This window comes from Anas platyrhynchos, chromosome 1, assembly GCF_047663525.1.
Source record: "Anas platyrhynchos isolate ZD024472 breed Pekin duck chromosome 1, IASCAAS_PekinDuck_T2T, whole genome shotgun sequence".
NCBI classification, from domain to species: domain Eukaryota; kingdom Metazoa; phylum Chordata; class Aves; order Anseriformes; family Anatidae; genus Anas; species Anas platyrhynchos.
In genome coordinates this window covers 57,418,147-57,441,830 of record NC_092587.1, presented here as the reverse complement: position 1 = coordinate 57,441,830, position 23,684 = coordinate 57,418,147, and the positions used below count along the sequence as shown (strand labels likewise).

Genomic DNA, 23,684 nt, shown 5'->3' with positions numbered 1-23,684 from the left:
GCTTGGAGCACCTTCTATCTTCACAGCGGGGAGGCTGAATTACTGCTAAAAGGAAAGCCTTTATTCATTTATTAATGTATTTTTGTCAGCTCTAGCCAACCACAACTTGTTTTCTTAGACATGTACATGTGGAAATACTCTGTGTTTTGAATATGCTTTCACATAACGTGTATGTAACACCGCACAAGTGCTAATAATCCAACTAAAACCGGCTTTAACTTGCAGAAGTTCTCTTCAGAAGGCCATTTACTGTTTTATGTTTTAACGTAATTTTCCCATTTACCAAGGGTGTTAAATACAAATCTAATGTGTTCGAGCACTGAAAAGCCCAAGCTTTGATTTAATGGTCCAGCGGGTAGAGCATGGATTTGAGAGAGGAAATTGGCTTCAGCCAATGTCTTCTTCGACTTCAGACAGCTCCCTTTGGCTCTCAGTCTCTGCGTGTTTAAATTGCAGATAATGAGCTTGTGAAGTTTTTGATACCAGAGCATTTTATACGAATTCTTAATTTACAGTTTGTTTACTTATGAAAGAAAATCATACTCAAGCTAAGGAGACAAGTCCTAAGTAAACTGTCTTTCATGGTGCTGTATAATTATGTGTTCTGACTTTATAAATCCAGTGACGTGCCCAGAGGACCGCATGTAAACACCAGTGCGGTCTTAAGGTAGCTCAAGGGTGGTCAGCCTTCCAAAGATGTGAGCAGCAAAAGGATCACAGATGGAGATCATGGCTTCATGTGTCCTGGGACTGTTAATCCTCTCCACCAGTTAAGACATCCCATTACCTCAGCCTGCTGCTCTTTACTTGGCCACCTGTTATTTAATGCAACCCTGGAGTAATCGCTACCTTCATTCATTTGCAAGCCTGTTTGCTGCTATAACTTTATAAATTCACATTACAAGGTATTTCTCGTTTTCAATACTTCTTTGTATGTGCTCTTGATCAACCCAGGCTTGAGAAGGAAAGCTCAGCTTTATTCCATGATAATAAGGAGTATAAGAATGTGAATGGGTGAGAAAATACACTGTACTTGCAGGCTAGAGAACCTGTGAGATCGGTCTGAGCAGTGTACACCATAATACTGAAATGTCCAGGAATGGGAGTTTTTTTCAGCTTTACTTTTGTCTGGTCACTTCTGTGATTGTGGGCATGTGGTGTCATTTCTTTACAGGTTCAGCTGTAATTTCTGCAGTAAAGCATTGTGTGTTTTCTCATTAGACTGTTTTCCTCAGCCTCTCTACGGTTTCTTTTCCTCACTTCATGACCTTTACAAACTTTACATGACTTTACAAAACTTTATGCCATTGGAGAATATTTTGTCAGTGGTATTGACAGGGGAGCACAAGAGTATTTCAGCTATGTCTTTTGATCAGAATTAAGTAGGACAAGAGATGTTTTGAGCATCCTGTTGAGGGTGGCCTCTCCCCTTGATGGGACATGAGGCCTTCCGTGGTAGGGTCCTTTGCAGCCATCTAGGCTATAAAAGGTCAAAAAACATCAGTGATTCATTCTCCCACAATGCAGAATGGAGACTTGCAAAATATTCTAACTGCAGTAGGAGGCTTAAGTGGAGTTGTGGGGTAAATCCTATATCTTTTTCAGAAAAAAAAAAGAAGGGGGGGTGGGATAAAAAAAGTCAGATAAAAAATCTTACCTTGGCCCAAGAGAAGAGTTTTGTTTCATTTTTGGTACTTCAGCCTTTATTTTCCAAATCCAAATTAATTTAGCAATGACACTTTTTTTCAAAGTAGGAGTACAGTATGTTGTTTTTAAAAGAAGTAGAATGTTTTCCCACTGTTTTTCTCCAGTCAAAACAAACTAATGAAGTTGCCATGGATTTAGAAAATTACTTGACCAACTCAAATCAGCATTTCAGATTGTGTTTAGATTTTTGACTGTGTTTGCTCTGATCTCTGTTTTTAAGATTTAATTACTGAACATTTCTGTAAAGATAAAGAGAGTCTAGCGAAGCTAATAGGGTCCCAGTTGTGCCTTTTAAAATCCACACAAATAGTATGCTGTTCATAATTATTTTTCTCTGTAAGAATAAGTCCCAAGTCTGCTACAATGTTTTTACAGTGTATTGAATGCAGAAAACAGATCTGTCAATCAGGCATGCTAGGAGAGGCCATATCCTTGGAGTTCTTGTCATTTCCTCTGTCTCCTGAAGCAGCAGGCATGGCCCCTTGGCCTTTTTCTCAAAACAACCTAAATGGATTTAAAACAGATTTCAGCATGATCAGTGTGGGGTGTTCCTAGCAGGTCAAAAAACAGAGTGATTATGGCATGGTGCTTATCCTGTCTTTGCTTTCAGGCTGTAGGGCCTTTGCTTTCAGGCTGTAGGGTCTTTTCCCTGTTCCTTTTGTGGGATAAACTGTATGGCAGCAAGAGACAACCTATCGGTTAGTCTTCAACTAGAGGGACTAGAAGAGAAAAATATCCAAACAACTGATCAGCAAGCAGCTGGAGAAGGTTGTGAAATAGAAACATTTAAGCTCAATTGTCTGGAAAAGTAGGAGCTGAGATTATTAGAATTTAAGTCTACTAATAATGCATTGATGCAGGGATTAGGAGTACCTTGCCATTTGCTGAAGGAAAAAAAAAAAAGTTATAATAAAGTGTTTGCATAAATATCACCTTTATTTGAATCTGTTGGATCAACTAAAAGGAAGCACAATTAGTTCTCTGAGGCAGATTCTTACCCTCAAAATAAAAAGGCATTCGTATGATACTTATAGTCAGCCCTTCTGGACTGCTACATCTCTATAGCCTTCAGTAATTTACAGTGAAGGGAAGATTTCTCAGATGGATTTAGAGAAGTTAAGTTCAATCCATTGGTTAAATTCTGGTCTTTCTGCTTGTTTGGTGAATGTGATAAAATATGCATTTAAGGAGAAGACCAAATTTCACCACAGAGTGGAGGTACAGTTCTATTAACTGGAAGGAGCATTTTTTCTTGTACCATAGGCCAAACTGGCAACAGTTTGGCTTTTCAGTCTGTGTATCATGTAGTTTTGGAGAAACAATTCTTGTTTTTCAAAGGACTGAATTTTAAAACATTAAATCTCCATTGGTGTCATAGGAATGAATTTTTGTCTGTGCAGTTGGTTCATTCCGTATGTGTTGGTATGGTTGGCCACTGGTTGAAAGTACTGTAGGTATTGGTTATTGAGTTATAGCTCAATACCATGTTACAAAAAAAAGATCACATGAAAGTAGTCGTAGATGATCTATCATATGACATTGAATTGAGTTATAACTACAATACTTTTAGAGTAACTGTTGTCTTCAGTGTATATCTGTATATTCAGCAATAAAATAACTTAAGGAAACCATGCATGAACAGTTAAGGTAGGTGCAACAGTATGGGAAAAAAGGCATTTTCATTGTGTTAGCATATGTGATACTACTTCTGTCTTCTTGATAAATGACAGGAGTGTGTTCTATTCTGGAGGCTGAGATGAAAAGCAGCAGGGGGATTTATGCCTTTGGGGAAGAGTTTGAACACACATTTTGATGTTTTTTTTTTTTGCTTGCCAAAAGAGTGATCATTTTGTACAAAATGTAGGCAATCATAGTAAGACACTTTCTACTTTGATCAAGATTAGAAGATTAGATTCTCAAATGCTGTAAGCCAGCAAGGCTTTGCTGATATCAGCAAAAACTGATTTACTCCAGATGAGAATCTAGAACACTTTGGGGCTTTAAAGTTGGGTTGGAAGAATTTATTTGATGATGAGACATCCATTTTATTAGCTATCAGTTTGATTAAACAATCCAAAGACAGTGCATCAGCCAGGATTCTGGCAGGAAGAGATGGATGAATGAAAAATCAACCAGAGATGGAAAGTGAGAAGATTTTTGTTCATTGGGATTTACAAAGGAAGATTTGAGAAGAAACGTGGATTGGGAAACTTCTCAGTAGAATGCTAAATACCTAATGAAATACATCTGAGAGACAACTGTCACAGAGATCTGAAATGATGTAAACAGAAAGCAACTGAAAGAGATTATGCCTAGAGATTCATTCCAATTTCCATTTAAGTCAATTGAAAGACTTGTATTGGCTTTGCTGAGAGATGGCAAGTGTCCAAACTGTTTAAGCATGATCAAGGGCTCTCAACGAATAACCTTGGCTTTGGGGCTGACTTCTCTAGCACATTGCTAACATCTGCCCTTTGGGATATCCATGTTGTGGTGCAGAGATCTCTTCTGTCACACAGTGTGGGAGATCTCCTTATTCCTTTGTCCCTCAAGTACACATGACCTTGTACTTGCTAAGTGTGAGAACTTTAGGGGCTCTGTTGTCACTTTACTGAAATTTGTCCCTTGACTGTTCCTTTCTTACCCTCTTGACCTCTAACAGAGGGACTCCCAGCTCTCTCCTGCCTCTTCACAGTGAGACACCGCAGCATTACAGGCTGATGATGGGAACACTTTGGTGGTCACTGTCTTAGGAGGCCAAATTCACTGCCTATTTGTAAAGTGCTGCTGTAGCCAGATTTAGAAATATATATATATATTTTTATCATCCATATTCTCTCCATTCCCCAGTGATTAATCAAGCGATTCAGTCTTTCTCTTTGCCTGTGTCATAGTTCCAGACAATAGACTTGGAAATTTCCATCCATCTGCACTTGGAAATGGTGGAAATTACCATTTTTGAAAGGGGTTAATAAAATCTCAAACGGAGAGTCCAGCAGAACATTTGAAACACTTGCCAAATCCTTGCAGGATGGCTGAAACACTAGCTCTCCCAGGGAAGCATTTTTACTGAATCTCTTCATGTCAAATAAAACACACCTCTGGGTAAGCTTGTGTTTCAGTATTTTTAATAAGAGAAGATATTATACCCCTGCTGAGGAAATAAGGATTTAGCATTTTAGAACAGACTGCCAAAAAAAAAAAGGAAAAAAAAAAAAAAAAAGAGGAGGGGGAGGTATTAATAGAACCCTCTAACCCTCTTCAGGACAAAAATGGAGAAAACTTAATCAGAGTGAGAATTTTGGCAAATCTGAATAAAGGAACATCAGTCAGTAATGCTCATGGTTAGCTTGGGTGGTAGGAATAGTAATCTCATCCCAGCAAATTCCTATAAGACTTGATTGGAATGAAAAACTAGACAAACATATTTAATTGGGCCTGAGAGATGATTTCTTTTTTTTCTTGCTCATGCATTTCTTAGAACGATTCTTGTCACCTCCTCCAAACGTGGAGGAAAAGGTAATGCTGGGAAAGCAGAGGCCGTCCCTTGGAATCTTTCCTTCTATACAGAAAACCTTGAAAGCCTCAAATCTGTCATCTTTTATTTGTCCTCCTGAGATCTTTTAGGGATTTGAAGTAGACTAAGTGAACTGCACATATTCCCAAACCAAAATGGAGTTTCTGAAAAGATTACATATAAATGTGGGTACATTAATTCTCCTATATTTCTTCCAGCCAGGTCTCCTTTACCTCTTGCATTAAAAACAAAACAAAACAAAACAAACAACAACAACAAAAAAAAGAAACCAACCCACCAATTTTTTTTTTCATTTCCCAGGTTGTGAGATTAGAAAGTAGAAACTGTTGGGTTTCAGCTAAATTAAGGAGACTAAAGATCTAATAGATCCAGACACACTTCTGATTCTGTCTATCTGTGATGAATAGAAAGTAGAAGGTTGTGTGCATTTAGGAGGGTGGAAGATTTAGGAGGGTGGGTGATGTTGGTTGCTATGCCCAGATCAGGGAGACAAGTGCCATTCTGTACAAAGGGCTGGATTTGAAGAGAGGACCATCATCCCAGTCTGGGATGCAAATATATTGCACGTAGAGCTAATGGCATATGTTTGAAGGTTAGACTTAGACAGTGAATCTGGATGCAATTCCACAGTTCGTTTTTCATCCTAAAAGGCCTACCTGAAGAGCTTCATTTGATCACCATTTTTGCCTCCTCCCCAAGCTATGGATCCATTGGATTCAAGACACAAATAAGCAACAGTTTCTCAAGCTGAAATGCTGCCTTATATGATGTACAAATACATTTTGCAATGAGGAGATGATTTGCTCAACTGCTTCTGAAAGTGACCCTATGCAGGCCAGAACTCTGGGTCTGAATCAGGCTGCACTTGAACAGTAGGGGCAAAATGATGGCTCCTCCAAGAAAAAAGTGCCGTAGGACCAGCAAGGCTCTCAGAGCATTTAAGAGAGGTGTTAGGGATGCTTGAGATTGTGCCTAAGAGCTTGTGGTATCGCAAAGCCATTGTAGGAGTCAGATATCACCAGAACATGGAAGTGAGCTGGCTGTGGTCATGTTCCTCCAGGAATTCCTCTTGCTCAGCCATTCTGGTATAGTCTCAGTGTCAGTGGACTCTTGTGAAGTTGATCCAGCTTTGCTATGCAAAGAGCCCGTAGAATAAGGTGAAAACATTCCCAGTGATGGCAGTTCCTTACCAACAAATTTCAAGTGTTTTCCAATTCTTTCTACAGTTTTTCATAGACTTGGAAACATTACAACCCACCAACCCCCCCTTTCAAATGTGTTTTTCATGACAGTGTGAAAAAAAATCCAGTTAATGTGGTTTACATTTTTTATAGTAATGAGCATACTATTAAAATATGCATGTCTCAGAACAGCATAATGATCATCAGAGTTATTATTCAGAGACAGACAATAGCAATATTAATGAGGCTCAGACATCTGTCAAATTAATCTGTAGTTTAAAGTTCAGGAAACAAAGGCAGGATTTAGTTTTTCTAACTGTGATTTCCCACTTCTGTCAAATTCTGAGTGGCTGTGAGTTGCCGAAAAGAGATTAATTTATATTTTTCAAGAGTTTATATAACCATAATAATGAGGAACTTAGGAGAGTTGATATAGTGGGTCTTTAGAGAAAACTCTCCCTGATCTTGCCACTTTGGCATGGGAAATCCGGAGCAGTTCAAACAGCATAAACGTATAGCAGAAACTGGGGGAAATAGCCTCCATGGGAATGCACTGATGTGTAGAAAAAACTCACAAGCATTCAAATTCAAGGGATGTCTTCTATTACTTTCCCAGAAACAGGGATTCACTCTTGTTTTTATATAAGGGCTGTCAGTCTCCCCTCTTGGCAGAGTTCAGGCGGTTGCGAGGGGAGAGGAACAGTCTGGTGACACTTATTTCGTAGAGTGGAGTTTAAGGCAAAATCTGGCTGTTGAAGATGAAGCAGAACATTAGCATACTGGGGTATTTTCTTTTTCACTTCACACATTTTCCTAGTCTTTTTTTCTCCTCATCAGTTTTATGTAACTCCAAATCCAATGTGAGAGGGGATAAAGTCAGTATGGCTGTAGAGTTTAGGATGAGCTCTGGGAGCTGCAGATTAAGGTTTCACTTGCTCTAGCTGGGGCTAGGAAACTGCTGCAATGCACATCGCAACACTTCCCAGAGCAGCCTGGGGCTGCTGGAGCCAAGGGAATTTGTGCTTCTTTGATGCACAAGCAATCTCACAGCCTCCTGGTGAGAAACCTGCCTGGGTAGTAAGCATATGTATCAGTCCTGTTCCACTTTAGAGCTCAGGAACAGTGGGTTTGAAATATATTGCATACATAGAGCCAGTCCCATGCCTTGCATGGAAGATTTGGGGCTGTCACTTGTTTGCAGTTCCTTAGGCAGAGTCTGCTGCCTGGGGAGGGAAACACGGCTCAAGCATCCCTCCCGAGAGGTGAAAGTTAACGGTGGGTGGGCTACAGGCAGTGTGCCTACTATGAGCAGTGTCCTGCTTCACCCCAGAAAACACTGAGCTAAAAACTGAGATAATACTTGCTGGGTTTGGAAAGCTATACTTTGGGAGAAAATAACTGGTTTACCTTAACCTCCAGACATTTAGAAAAGGTGATGCCATGAACGGGTTAATGGGATCATGAAAGATAAAGAAATGAATAGCTAGCTTTTCTTGGTACAAAAGGTGCCTTCTTTTCCACCTCTCCTCTTGTCCAGTGCTGCGTACCTGAAACAGCAGAGAGCATTAGATTAATGAGCCTTGGAAAACCCTCCCTTTGAGAGAAAAGTTTCCATCAAAGAACTTCCATTGCCACCCGTGAAATGCTGCCAGATTGAGCCTTGCATCCTTTCAGTATATTATAAGGATTTATAGAACGTCTGTTCTTTGATGGCCCTTTACATTGTCTACTTTCACTGCATGATATAATTAGCTAGCTTTTTGATTTGTCTCCAGTAAAAATAAGTGAAATAACAAGGATGTTCAAATCTAGCAAGTCAAAAAATCCTTGACAGCTCTATTCAATGTATGCGTGTTTCACACAGTTTAGAGTATTCCACATTGAATTCTGTGGAGAAGTCTATGTAGGTAACCAGCTCACAGATATCACAGGTCTGGCATGCCTTTGAGATCAATTTAATCTCGTAGGGCACCTCTGCAGCCTGGCTGGGCTTTGGATTGTGGTCATAAAAACACAGAATTGGTTCCTCCAGCGCTGTGTGTAGTGCTCTGCCTCTAGAATAGGCTGTGGGCTGAGAAGTCAGGCTTGTTGGAAAAAGGCAATAACATTGGTTAGGTGGGTTCCACACACATTTTGTAGATTTTTCCTTTGGCAGAAGGCATAAAAATGACTCCCTGTCTTGAGGAATGCAGTTCTTGCTTATACAGCCCTGGTTTTGCAAGTTGACAGGGAGTCATGCACTTGTACACGTGTGTGGAGTCAGCTTCTGAATTTAATGCATTCTGTTTTCTGGCTGGATATATTGCCATGAGCATCCATCAGACTGCCTGGGGCACTCAGGGAGAACAGAGATCATTCACTGGGTCCAGTCAGGCTTTAGCCCTGCTGTATGTGTACCTTTCACAGTGCTTTACAAAGCAAGTTGTTGAGTTGTTGTCTCTAGCCTGTATACTTGTGTCAGAAAATACAGGTCTATTGGAAAACAAACAAACAAACAAACAAACAAAAAAAAAAACACAGGGAAAACTTTCAAAGGCAAAGTTCTACTGGGGTTCTGGATTGGATTTTTATTCAAAAACCATTAACATATCTTTGAATGGATTATTGTTACCCTATTTGAGAAGTCAGTTTAACCAGCTCCTCAGCAAAAACAAACAAACAAACAAAACAAAACCAAAACCAACCAACCAAACAAAAAAACTTTTATCAAAGTTGTCATCCACCTGAAAGAGTCTCAAGTGATTAATTCTTCTGTACTTTCATTGATCTCTGGTAGTCATGCTCTTTACATTGGCTGTTTGGTTTCTGGTTATGTTTGTGTGTGTGTGTTGCTTTTAATGACATTCAGACCTTTGCTAGGATTATTTGAATAGATACTAGAAGTTGCGATCATATTTTTAAGGAATATTTAATTCTCACAACTAATTCTTCTGTTGCTTACATTTAGATTATCATCTTTAAATTGACTTTGAAGCAGCTTCCATTCAGCCTGCTTACAGACGTGGCATTATCTATAAAGAATTTCTGTGAAATCAGGTTTGAAGTACTACTTCTAGTTTTCTTCTAGAGTTGAAATTTCTGAAAGTAAAGACAGCTCTATTACTTCAACTGGCATGGGAGAACCACCATGATCAATGAGTTTGGATGGAAATATTCTGAGAAGTTCAGTTCCTGTGTCCAATAAGAGAGTGAAGTTATTTGATTATCCTGGTAATTAGTATATTACCTATTGCATTACTTTAATGATGCAAGCTCAAAATACCCTGAAATCACCTACTGAACTTTGTTGAATAGCAATAAGACAGTTGTTAGAAAGGGATCCCTTCTAGCTGTCATCATCAGCTCAGAGATAGTCAACTAGAAGAGATATCTGCTCCACTATTCATCAGCTCACCTTATTGTCCTTTCCTGTGTGTTTTTTTTTTTTTTTTTTTTCTTTCTTTCTTTCTTTCTTTTTTTTTTTTTTTCTTTTCTTTTCCAAGTTTGGTTGTGCAAGTGAGTGATTAATAAGTTTTGTCTAGCAGTCTCAACACAGGAGTTGGCAGCCAGGACCTCTTGGCCTCTAGTCACTCATCTGACACCGGGAGCATTTCAGTTTGAGCAGTTCACTCAGTTTCTTTGTGTTATGGTTTGCCCTTCCCCTGTACAGCTCTGTGCTCACACCAACTGGTTTATTAGTCATCTCATGTGTATGCCGGGAGGGTTAGACCCACTAAGAGAATAAATAGCTGAGAAGGGAAAATACTTTCCTAATGCTGAACTTGATTAAAGCCTTATTATTCTATAAATTTTGTACAATTAGGAATATTCAGAAATAAATATTTTGTCTTCTATTTTTCTAAATTTGATAGGGAAGAGTCCAATAGTAGCTATTTTTCTTGCTGCACTGAACAAGCGAGTTTTTGAACATTTCTAAACGTTTTTAATGTTTAGAAATTCTCTGTGCTGCTTCTCATTGCATATCACGATAGCATGATGGAAAAGACCAAGTTCATTGTTTATAACAACTACAGTGTCATAAAAGGTGCTAATTGTAGCCTACAAATATTTCTGCAGGCAGGATAACAATCATAAAAACATGGTTATATGTGAAAGAAATGATGAAACACAAGAGATAACTGAATTAAATAGTGTCTAAACACAAGAAATTATAGGAGTGGGGAAGAGGTTGGAAGAAAATTAATGTGTAATTGCTAATGCTTGGCAGAAAATAATTTGCAGTCATTTAAAGAGTTTATTGGGGTTAGTAATTTGTAGGCTATAGTTAATTTTTTTAGATGCTTTTTTTTAGAAGTCTGCAATTTGCATGGACAACATAGTGACTAAGAGGCTTTAACTAAACTAAATTTCTTACTTAATTATGGCTATCCTCTCTGTTAGAATGTATAACACCTTGTAAAAGGCCATAAATATCAACACACACTTGTTCATATGTGTTCATAAGCACACACACTATTGATGACTGGGTCAGATATTAAAATTTGAGTGCCTAAGTTGCTGACAATGTCCTTAATGCAGGACAAATATCTACACTGACCAGACCACTAACATACATTAGAAGTAGCTAGGTAGGCATCAATCTAAAGCTGGTGAGACCAGTGTTGCCCTGATATCTCATGGTAAGCATGTCCACACTGGAACTTCGATCCTACAACCCCTGTTCAGCACTGGCAGAGTCCACCTGTGAGAGCTACTGTTTCCAGCTTGAAGAACATCCTCTGCAATAGTTAAAGAATGATTTAACCTAAGTCCAGCTGTGATGACTGTCAGTGGGACGGCTGCATCTGTTTCAGTCCTGCTCCTCATCTGGCTCATGTAGTGCAGTCTATGGATAAACAGTTAGTAACTCCAGGTCATTAGAGCGTTTTGTGTATATAAGGAATTCTCAAAAAAAAAAAGTCAAGTTGATTCCAAACAAATTGAAGACAACATAAAAACAATGTAGTATTTATAGGAGCCAGAGGATTCTGAAATCTTCACAATCAGATACAATATCACCAATTAAATATAAATAAATATAATTTCTTTGCTTTTAGGTGTTCTTTCATACTTATCATCTGTCCTATTTCATCATGATTTATGGAAGACAGACACTTCCTTTACACCCTTCCCAGCTCTCAAAACAGTTAAAGCTTAATCCTTCTGTCAAGCCAAAAGAGATAAAGATAACTTCTAGCTTGCTGAATTGTTGCCAGTAATCGGTAGCTTGGCTGTACTTGGCAGTTGGTGCAACTGTTGCATTAACCTCCATTTTAGTACATCTGTAGTTCCAGCTTTACCCTAGTAATGACGTGGAAATGTTGCATGTTTACTGCATTTTATTTTGCAGCAATTATTTTTCAAAATACACTTTTAAGGAAACTTCACAATCAGAACTGGCACATCCAACCTTGCTGTTGATCCTGTGTTTCAATTACAAAACCAGTTAAATAAAGATTTGATAAATTGGTAGTATGAAGAAGGCATCTTAGAACACCTATATTTCTGCTTTAGAACTAAAATCATAGGAGTTTCTGAACATTTTACCGTGGAAGAGAAGTCTCACCTTGGATTCAGAACTTCAGAAAGTAGGATGTAGGTTCCTGTAGTTTTTCTCTATTGAGTGTACCTTTAAAAAAGATGAACTAGCTAAGCCTATTTGTCAGCAGAGGAATTTTGAGGAAAATTCAAACCAGGACAGCCGTGACAGGACAGCCTGCTCAGGTCAGTCTTTCATGGCTGAAGTATTATGAGATGTCTCTGTAATAATAAGGTGTTTTTTCTCAGAATAGTCACTGCAGGCCTTAAGGTTATTGTGGTTGGCATTTACAAAGACTTTATTTTTAAAACAGTGCCACAAGTTATTATATGCTCCCCCAGGGCTGTGGGCCGGAATGTGCTAAAAAAAGGACCCATGTTAGTGATAAAGCAGTGACTGCATGTGCCAGTGGCTTAACCTTGTCATTGCAAATGATACAGTCTTTTGTAAACTATTTAAAAGCAGCTGTGGGTTGAATATTTCCCTGAATTACACTGCTGCGTTAGTCTGAAACACACACAAAAATGAGAACTAACCTCTGTCCCTAATGTGAGTTTGGAATTGCTGTCAGTAAGATTTACTAGTTACCTTTGGATTGTACAGATGCAAGTTAAAAATATGTTTGTTTGTTTTTTTTTTCTGAAATTTTTATGATTTTTTTTTTTTTTTTTTAAATTTAAGCTTCCACAGAGACTTTGTGCTTTGTCCCAATAGCACCTGGGGGCATTGCTGTACAGTGTGTAAACATGCAGCTACAGTAGGATCCATGGACTGGGGGATGAGTATAGGTAGCTACCTGCCTATGGTGTCCAGGCCAGCCTCACTCCAGTTGGTATTTTGTATTGGAGCTTTCAACACAAGCTCCTTAGTTAGTTACCAGATAATTTCATTTTTCTTCTATGAAAAATGCAATTGTGAAACATGGCAGAAGAAGGAGAACTTCAAGATAGCTCAGCTGCTCCTGTGGAGGAGGTTGTAGACATCATGAATATTCCTGCAGAGAGGCAACTGGACACAAACTCATTAGGTGTCCTTGGCACACAGAGGAAACTACTAGACTTTGACAGTTTGCTATTAGATTAATTCACAGCATTAGTAGCCAGGAAAAAGTTAGTAGAAGGCAGTCGTCCTACAACAGCATAAAAACAAAGTGAGAGGAAAAAATGGAAAAGAGTGAATATAACTACAAGATGGGATGTTTAATGAAGTTCATTCTCACCCTGCTAGATTAAATCATCCAAACAGTAAGGAACAGGAAATAACCAGCAAATATCTACAATATCTGTTTTCAAAGTACTGGCTCTGTACCAAGGACTGGCAGTGGCCATTTCAAAGAGGTATTGGTCTGAGGTAAGGGTAGATCACAGGAGGAAAAATGCCTACCTGCCTACCTCTTATAACTGTATGTTTTTTTTATGAAACTAGATCAGAGAGGTCTGAAGTGGATGCTTAATGAATCAGTCAGTGATAAATCTGGCAGATATATGCAAAGTCATCTGAAAACCTGGTTAGGAAAAACATGCCTGCTGGAGAACTTCCTATTCACTGGTACTCATGAAAATGCTCAGAATACGTCAAGAAATAATTTGTATGCTCCTTTTGGACAAAGAAGGTTAAAACCACTTCCTTCTGTCAGGTTCCCTGAAATCCATGTGAGAATCTTCCCTCAGATCCAGCAGATGCATTAATTTGGGACACCATTTTGCCAGTGTGTTACTTTATTTGAAGTACAGAGATCGTTTCTATATCTTGAAATATTTAAATATTTTGATACAATAGTAATGATGTTGGAGCCATGATGATCTAAGTATATAAATAAGGAAAAGTTTGTAGAAAGGGACATTATGAACTGGTATAAGCAAAGCTATCACCTTTCTCTGTGAATCTTTACTGTGCTGAAAGGCTTTCACTTTTCACTTTCCATATAGACATCTCAAACATAATCTGTCCTCAAAAACAAGCCTTTAGAGCTATCGAGTGACACAGCCAGAAGACTGCACTAATTTCCCTTCTGACCTAAACCATATCATCTTCCACACCACCCTACAAAGGATCATCTGTGACTGGCTTTTTTTCTGCTATCAGCCTGTACCAAAAGGTTAAGAAAGTTGCACTGAAGTGCCCACAGCCCTAAGGAAAACACTCCCAATGAAAGCAGCTCTGCAGATCTGTCACGTCACACGCATATGTGACTTACATTTCAAGTACAACATAATTTGTTTCCCTCTGCCATGGACATGTGACTTATTGCTCGTCAGCAACTATGTGCTACATACCTGTGTGGTACAATGCAAGAGGGTCTTTTGGGTCTTTTTTTTTTTTTTTTTTTTTTTTTTAAAGACCACAGTCATAATTAATTTTAGGAAGTTATCAGAAGATTCAAGAAGTTCTCAGCCAAACATGCTGGAGAAATAGGACACATGGCTGTGCTGTATGGGGAATCACTTGTCACCTTCACTGTCAAAGCAGATTCAAAGGATTTCATCAATTGGTCACTTGACAATTTGAGGATGTAAGGGGAAGATGGAGTTTTCCAAATGCATTTTTTTGTTCTCCTATAAAATAGCCAGGGATCACAGTTCTCATGTATTTCAAATAAGGTTTGTGCCCTTGTGCCACCAAGGGGCAGACCCACTCAGAAAATACTTTTGAGTCTTGTTCCCAGTGAGTTTTGATATGTCTCCCTCAGTCTGTGCCCTTCAGTAATCCTTGGACACTTAAAAACTTAACTGGATCATAAGCTCTTTGGTATCACCTGTCTTGCTAATAGATGTGATGAGGTGTACTCACCCCTACTCCCTGCTGTGTCTCCACGATTGCTTATTTTCCATCTGTCCTTCTTAGATGTGCCCCAGAATCCTCTGGGCTGATTCCCATGGTGCTTCAAAGCATGCATGCAGGAATGGGTGCAGTGATTTATAGAGTGCTGCTGGTATCGGAGGAGGACTATTTGCAAGTGACTAAGTCTGTTTCAGTGGGAGTCTGGGGATGGTGAAAGGGAATAGGTTTATGAACCTCAGGCAATGTGTCATGACCTGTACTTTAAGACCTTCTGGTTTAAAATATCGCTGGAATGTACAGGGTCTCAGTAGGCATGTTAAGAGATAGAAGATAGCAACATGTTTGCAACAAAAAAAAAGCAGACATTATCTCACTTCAGAAAATACACAAAAAAAGAGATAATAAAATGCCTACATGCATTGTAACTACTTTTGCTTCTTGAGCCTGTCTTCAAAGTTGCCCTCAGTGTGCTCTGGATCAGTATCTTAGATAAGGAAGCAAACCACCAGAGCTCAAGGAGAAAGAAAAGGGGATATTTGTGCATGTTACGTCTTTAAAAGTTGAAATGCTGAAATAAATATAAAATGCTACAATTCTATTGATAGTGACTGTACTGATAACAAACTATAGATGAGAGCCATATCTAGAACAGCAACCATAATTCCTCATTTTGTATGTGCCTTCCTGAACTTTGGTATTGTCTGTGGCAAGCTTTGAGCCATGCAGCCCAGATTAATTCCATATTTCAGAAACTCAGTGATTACAGTAAGAACATCAGTGCTGAAAGGGGGGAGTAAACTGTATCTTCATTGAGTTGGTATGGAGGATAGGAATCTGCATGGTACCAGGTAAATATATATCCACATAGCATTTAGCATAAGCACAATTGAAACAATATTGTGAGGTCAAGTTTTGGTACTAATGGAATATGGTAGATTTTTTCCTACTGTACCTTCTACTTTTCTGGGTATTTACTTTGCATTCAAATGGGATACCCAAGGAGAAAAGGGTTAGGCACCCATAGATGATTATAGTTTCTTTGTACTGATTAAAGGAGACTGGCTCTTGCAACCAGATGCAGTGGTCTCAAACTTGGTGATGTGCACTATGTAAGATGGTAGCTTGGATTAATAATATGGTTGTTTTTTTGTTTGTTTGTTTGTTTGTTTTTTTTCCTTGCCCTGCTTTGTCTCTCTGGTAATTGATACAGGGATACTACAGGAGTGATGTTCTTCAGAGATGCCTGTTTTTGTTCCCCAACTAGAGTCAGTGACATAGTAGTTTGAAGACTCAGTGATGGCAACCTTGTTCCTACTGTCTTCTGCTTTGAAGACAATGAGATCCCAGTGACTTCAGAAGTGTAAAAAAATAATATTGTATTCAGTAACTGTATTAATACAGTATGAAATGATAGTGACTGTAAGCATGCTTTCCAGAGAAGCCTTAAATCTGAACTATTTACAAGACCTCTTTCATTTTCATAAATGTCAATGACAGCAACATAGGGAGGTAGTGTTTGCTTCTGGAGGGGAAATTTTAATGAGCAAGAAGTTTACAGAATTTGGAAAATGGCTCAATATCCTTGTTGACTGGAATCATCCTGACTAGAACTGCAGAATGGAAAATTAAAGGAGACCACTGCTTCTCACGTGTAACATTTAAGAGTGGTGATTGGGCTAATAGAATGACCATTTCCAAACTGTGTGGCGCTGGTATTGTGCATGACCAAGAGCATGACTGAAGTGAACGTCACTGCCATCTTGTACTAGCAGTGGCACGGTTTAGTGGGCATTACTCGCGGTAGAAGGATGGTTGGACCAGATGATCTTAGAGGTCTTTTCCAACCTTAATGATTCTATGACTCTATGTTGTTCCTTGGAGTCAAACCAACCTCTAGCAAGGCCCTCTATCCTCTATCATGGGTAGAACAAGATGCACATACTGCAGAGATTCTTAGTGCAGAAGCCTATCTGATTGGTACCATGGTACTGTACTACAAATGCAGTAATATTGAGTGAAAACAGCACAGTGCAAAGCACAGCAATGAAGAATGGGAGATATTTGCACCATTTAACCCTTGCTCAGATCCGCTTACTTGCATGCAATTAAGTGGGCTAATTTACTATGTGATTTGGGGCTAAGTGGGCTAATTTTACTATGTGTTGCCAAGCCTGGGACTCACTGAGGAGAAAAGGGAAAGGTAAAACCGGAGTGCTCTTTTAACTGTAATACTTGGGTAGTAGTTAAAGACTCTCCATGTTAAAAAGAAGTCTAGAATACCTCAGTCAAAGGAAAGATACTGTTTCTCATGGCAACTTTTTTGTTTTGAAATGTATTTTTTTCTCTTTGAAGTGAAAGCAGCTGTACTGTATTTCTGCAAACAAACAACAACAAAGTGTATCTTCTGTTGAAGTTTTGTAGCTGCTGGTGCTAGCATAGAATGTAGGATGTGCAGACTGCTATCACTGTTGGGTGTAATGCAGACCAAAGCTCAGCAGTGACAAGGACTAGAAGTGGACACTGCTTTATAGGAAAGTACCCAAACCTAGTACCAGTCAGCAAGGCATGTTTTGTTTCTTTACCTGACCAAAAGAATCTCTCTATCAAAACACAACAGCATTTTAATGGCAAAGTTTTTGGTAAAAATATTTTGACAGTTTTGTAAATGTTCTTTTTAACTTCCAAAGACTATGGGTTCTGTATTTTCATATTCCATCAGAGTAATTTGCTAAAAATGGGACTAAAGTACCTTGCACTGTGAAAGACTAGCCTTGCAATTTACCTCTTGTCAGACTGCAACATCCATATTCGATTGTGAAGTGTTAAAATGCTTTTGTAATTTGTTTGTAATTTAATTTCATTTTTGTAACTAACTCCTTTGTTTTAAATTATCTTCTGGCTCACAGAATGTGCACATCTGCCCATAGCTCTCCATGCATGGCTAATAAGCAATCTCCAAAGAGTCACGAGAAATCTGTGGAAATAAACATGAGAAATGTTCTTCAAATAACAAATTAGCAATAATTATACAAACTATATGATTTCTTTATAAGTCGTCTTTGCATAGCTTAGTGAGGATGTCTCTGGCAGGTTTTAGTGTTTTTTGTACTTTCCACAGCACATAAATTTTCACCCTCCTACAAACGTAATGAAAACTGAATGTGTACATGTATGAATGTATAGAAATTGGACTGAAGTAAAAATGCAAAAATTAATATTTACTAAGGTTTATCCAGCCATGACGAAACGATGTGGTTACAGTCTGTTCACTGAGATGCACTGACAGTCATTCTTTCTTGAAATACTGCATCGTAGGGAGTATGACCTAATTTGAATCTCACAGAGATTGAGGAATGATTCCATTCACTAACATGGAGTTGGAAGCAGCAGTCTCTACAGCCTCTGCTTTCCTGTTTGTTACTTATCTGATGCTGGATTTTCACTTTGTAAATTCTCCATCTCTTCTGTCTCCAAAACCATGTTATCGCCTTTCAGCTTGGTCTGTTGCACTCCAGCATTAGTTATTAGGCCTAGGACAGAAGAAACATTGTAGTCTGTACTAAACAGGAGCTCAGATGACAGAGTGGGGATAGTTTCTTTGAATTTTGCTCTTCCCAATATTTGCTTTACAGTATTCATTCATCAGAGAATTCACAGAAACTTTTTTTTTTTTTTTTTTTTTTTTTTTTAATATTTACAACTCTGTACATCTAATATCCTATTAATTAATCCTACAGAGATATAATTCTGATTGCTTACCTTAGATTTCTGGACCTAGCAACACTCAAGCTGCATTTTTATCAGAAATGTCATTACTCAGAACATTGGAAAACACGTTTTCACGATCCATTTGATATCCGTGGTTAGCAAGAGGAATCTATCTCATTCGCTGTACATTTTTAGAAGACAGTTTTGGACCGTGATGTGTAGTGAGGCAAACTGATTATATTAAACATGTAAGAAAATAACATTAAGTTGTATTTTTCAGCAACATGACAGCAAGAAATACCTTCAAAGAACCCTTCCTGGAGTTTCTGGTTTTATCAGGGTATTTGGTCTCCTTGGTTCAGTGCCTAGTAAAAATAGTCCAGCTTTAATAAAGCACAGATGTTGACATATTCACTCACCTTCATCATTGCATGGATGCATTTCATACTGAATTTCACCTAAGGAATTTTAGACTTTACAGATAATAATCAAAAACACTTCTGGCTTCCCTTTGGGATCATTGCTGTTTATTTAGATCAAAGATGCCCCATCAACATAATGACTTGAGATGGAAAGTTGTGATTTTTTTTATGTACTAATGAAAAGATTAATGTGGCTTAAGTATGGTAAGTTTAGCACTTCTGTTCCTTAACCTTGTTTAGCCCTTATGCCATTAGACCATATTTTTGCAATTCTTTCCCAAAATCATTCTTTGTCCTTTGCTATCAGCAAGGGTAGTCATCTATAATAAAGTTAGGATTCTGTTTCAATATAATTAAATATATTTCCTTGCTGAATACATTCCAAGCATTCCTTGGAAATACTTCCTTTTTCATGTATAGAAAGCCCAGTATGTTTAAATTTCAAACAGTACCATTAGTGCACAATCCAGTACTTTATTTCTAATGATACATCAGATCTGGAAATTCCTCACCCAGTTCAAGACAGGCAAAGGGGCAAATTTTCAAAGTAGCAAGCTGGAGGTACACCCGCAAAATCCTTATAATGGTTAACAGATTTTTATACTTCACTTTGAAGATTTATCCCTTTCATACTGAGCATGCTCTGTAGACCATAATAGATTGTTAGCACTGATTAAAAATAAATCCCTTTCCAAAAGCATACTGCCTTTAGAAGGAAGAATGGTTTAGTGTGGTTACTTTAATGGACAAGTCAGTGAGGAATAGCTGAAAAGATAAAGAGAAATTATCCTCTTCTGGAATCATGAAAGATTTGGATATTTTACTTTCTATTAATCTCTTGCAATTCCCAAATACTGAATTGGAGGGAATCTCCATGAGACAATGGAACAAAGGAATAAGTATGTTAATGACTTAAGTCTGTGGGCATGGGAGCTGGACCAAAAGAATAAGCAGATAGTGAGACAAAGTTAAACATAAAAAAGAGGGGTGTGCTGCTGTGGGGCCCGTGCACTGATACCAATGAATTTGAATTGTGAGAAATCTGGCGGTTGTCTTTTATTGTGGCAAGATTTTCCATGAAATTTAGATGGCACATCTGAGAGCACTGAATTTAGGAAACAATCTATTTTAATTTTAATCAAAGTGGATTAACAGTACAAGAATTAGTACAAGTGGTTTTTCCTGTTTTCAGGAAGGTAATTCTTGACTCACATAACACTGTAACACCAGAGAGGCTATGTGGGCTTCTCTATCTACAACAAAGCAGGTAGACTGTGGTGCTAAATACAAGACTCAGCTGTACCATCAGGAAGAGTGCTTCATCAATGCACAACCCTTGAAATAAGAACAGAGATATCCTCATTCTTATATATTGGTTTCTGCCTTGTGCTTCCTTTAATGTTTCCTTTGTTGGCTGAGTATATATTAAAACAAAATAAAGGACTTAGCCTTCAACCACTGACATGCAAGGGACTGGCACAACTTTTTGTGATTGGAATTCTTTGTGGTCTGTCTGTAGGTGCGGTATTCTGTTTGTTTTATGTATTGCTATACATTATTTTCTGCATGTCAGTGAAGTCTGCTGTGTCATTGCTTCAGCAGAACTAAGAAAAGCAGTTGGAAGGTGTCTTTTAAGTTACATACAGTATGATTCTGGTTAATGATTCCAAATATGTTCAAATAGCAATAGTAATAACAAATAGTAAAGGCTGTTACCCAGTCTGTTAAATCCAAATAAACAAGGAGAGTACTAGAAAAGCCTACAGTTCAAGGGATCTTACTAGATAGAGTTGAGAGAGCCCTTACAGGGTCACCATGCCCATCTCTCCACCTGTGGTAGGATCAAACTCTTAAAAACCTGCAGGGATGCATACTCCCCACTTCTTCTGGCAAACAGTTCTATTGCCTTGATACCCTTCCATGAAAAAGCCTTTCCCAAGAGTCGGACGTGATTTTTCTTGTTGCAGTTTAAGCCTGCTACATCTTGTTTTACTATCCTTGGAAATGGAGAATGGGCTAATCCCTCCTGTCATACTACAGCCTTTCACATAGTTGAAGACGGTTAGCATGTACTATTCCTTCTGCCATCACCTTCCTGCAGTTCTTGTTTCTTCACATGCCATATATTTAAACTTACTACTCTTTTGCTTTCCTGTGGACTCTGAAATTTGTCTGCATCATTCTTTAAGTGTAGTGCCTAAATTGGACAGAGGACCCTGCATGGGACCCTCCCAAAGCTGAGTAGAGTAGAAGGATTAGTTCCTGCACCTTGATTCAGAATCCTGTGTTCAGTTTTCTTTGCTATTCCTTGTAAATGATTTCTTTCATTATTATTTTGACAACTGAACAAAACAAAACCCACATCCATTTGTTTTCTCCTGAAGGAATAGCAAATTTCTAATGAACTGGCAGAAGTTCACATGCAAATAAGTTTAACGGACATACTCTGACCCCAGTAAAATCTTTGGAAATTTCATTATTGTCTATGATAGACTCAAGATTTGGCCCTGAGTAGACAGAAGTTCTTAGTATAATTAATGAATTCTGAAGACGTATTAATTGAAGTACACAGCTGTTTGCAGGTCCACGCCTAACCTTTTCCCTGATTACCCAACAAGAAATTGAAGTGGGATGTGATTATGTAGCTGACAATAGTGTGCAAGTCTTGGAAGAAATGCCTTCCTTCTAGGAAAATTAGAATAGATCTGTTTGAGAGTCAGTCTTTTCTGCTATGCAAGGAAAATCCTAGCCTTGAATCTATAGGCTGTCCCTTGCAAAGAAGCTTAAATTTCCCTAACTGTGTAGTCCTTTACTTTGATCACGTTCCATGTGTACAAGACAATCCAACCAATCTGTCACTTGTGACTTAAACCTTGAGTGTTATAAATAAATGCTGTGCAACTGCTGGCTAAAGGACAAATCAGAACATTAAGACGATTAAGAGAAAGCAGAGCGTCAGTCCAACTACAATAAAGCTAATATCATTCAGTCCACTGTAATTTAAAACAGCTGTCAGCTAGTCCTGGCTTGTGATATAACAGGCCAAATTCTTGGACACTGAGTTATTCTTAGAAATATGCATACAGGCATTGGCAAGTAATGCTGCAAATTGCCTGTTGCCAGTACCCTGTCAGTTCTATGGGCCAACAGATATAAAAGCTATTGTTCTAGCTCATGAAAAATAACTTTAAATTTTTAATTTCAAATTACTCAAAAGCTGTGGGGATATGGGAGCCAATGCATTTTAAACTAAACCTCACACAAATGAGAAATAATTTGACAAATGTTGTTCAATTCACCCAAAAGATAATAGAGGCTCTTCTCATTCATTGTAATGAGCAGCATGTAACCCAGCCTGGTCACCTTGAATGAGGGATGAGAAGAAAGGGAGAAGGACTGTGTGCTCCAGAGCAACAACAAAAAAATATTGATGCAAAATAAGTAGTCACCATACCTTCCATAAAATTTTAAGCCTTCCATAATATTTTAAGTCTGGTTTGTTGAAATGTACACATTCACCTATTTCATCTACCCTTTCTTCCAAAGATCCATGCAGCTACCGGCATTTCCTGTGTAGTATCACTTAGGAAAGTGAAAACATAAGTGGAATTTTCAATAAAAATATTGTTTGATATGAAGCTGAGTTATTTCCACGTAGACCATGCTTTCAGCTTCAAGAGCAGCATCATTGCCCTAGTGAAAATCTGTATTAGGGGTTGGAATTTATTGAATACACTTTTTCTTTCTTTTGTTCATGGAAATACCTGACTCACAGCATTTTCTTTTCTCCTTACTTTTGTCCTTCTCTCCTGCTCCTTCAGTGGATACCCATACTTTCACAGTTCTGTGAATAGCATTACTCATTTGGGAAAGAAGGATGGCAGGAACGTGCATCACTGTAATGTTCACAGGACATATTGATGAAGTAATGCTGTACTTAGGAACATTACAATTTTAATTAAATTTTGCATGTATGTTGGAATGGAAAACTGTGGTGGCTATTAAAAAAAAAATTGCTATTGCACTTTGTGAGGTGTTCAGACTCTTTCCTATGTAATGTGTGTTACAAAACTGCCCAACTTTATCCCTTCAATAGATGGAAGAACCTAACTGGATTTTTAGCTGTGAAGTAGAGGGAATGAAGCTCAGTCCTGTCAAGGATTGTGACACCCAAGTGCACGTATAGAGCATGTATAGACTTTTGGGAAAATCTGAGGTCAGAAACTGTGGAGCTGTTGAAGCTTAGGCACCTCCATGGGTAGACAGTGACTGATTCATGGTTTTATGGATGCAGTTTATGTGCCTAAGTCCTCCTTTTTCGTTAGGTCTAAATTCTATTGAGTTGTAAGAGCATTCTGATGCCAAAATAAATAAGAAGTGGCTTGCAAACAGGCCTCAGTGTATACAAAAGATTTTTTTTTTTTTTTTTTTTTTTTTTTTCACACTGGTTTGTAATTATTTTATGCTCTGATGGTTTTGTTGGTTTCTTTTCTCGGGGTTGATGAAAACCTTATCTTTTGTTGTAATCTGTTTCCATCTATGTTTCAGCTTGAGGACTGGGCTTGAACAAAAAAATCCTCACTTGTTAAGTTTTTCAAACTTCAGGTTCGAAGCGTTTCAAACAGCAGTCATTGTAGCTGCAAAAGTCATAAGCGAACTTACAAGTTGTGGTACTGTCAGGTTTAGAAAAAGAGCCATCTTGTGGCTAGCTCAGAAGACAGGCACAAATCAACTGCACAGCGTTTGTTTATGGGGAGCCATTAAAGGCCTTCAGTTCCTTACTGATTGGAGTATGATGTACCATGGGTAAAAGAAGGAGTTTAATAATT

At 38.3% G+C, this 23,684-nt stretch overlaps 1 protein-coding gene and 1 long non-coding RNA gene across 12 annotated transcripts in view; one reads left to right on the top strand and one right to left on the bottom strand.

The window, feature by feature from the left end:
• The window catches only part of C1H12orf75 (chromosome 1 C12orf75 homolog), a 219,219-nt gene that overhangs the window by 43,556 nt on the left and 151,979 nt on the right, over positions 1-23,684 (top strand). The gene's annotated exons all lie outside the window — the stretch shown is intronic.
• LOC119713295 (uncharacterized) lies at positions 1,674-14,926 on the bottom strand. 2 transcript variants are annotated; one of them, XR_005260389.2, is made up of 4 exons: positions 14,735-14,926; positions 7,834-7,973; positions 7,002-7,175; positions 1,674-2,211 (listed from the first exon to the last, which is right to left on the bottom strand). It is a non-coding gene; the product is annotated as an uncharacterized lncRNA (long non-coding RNA). The 2 variants fall into 2 exon arrangements; XR_011809539.1 differs by lacking the exon at positions 1,674-2,211 and having other exon boundaries at positions 2,235-7,175; positions 14,735-14,925.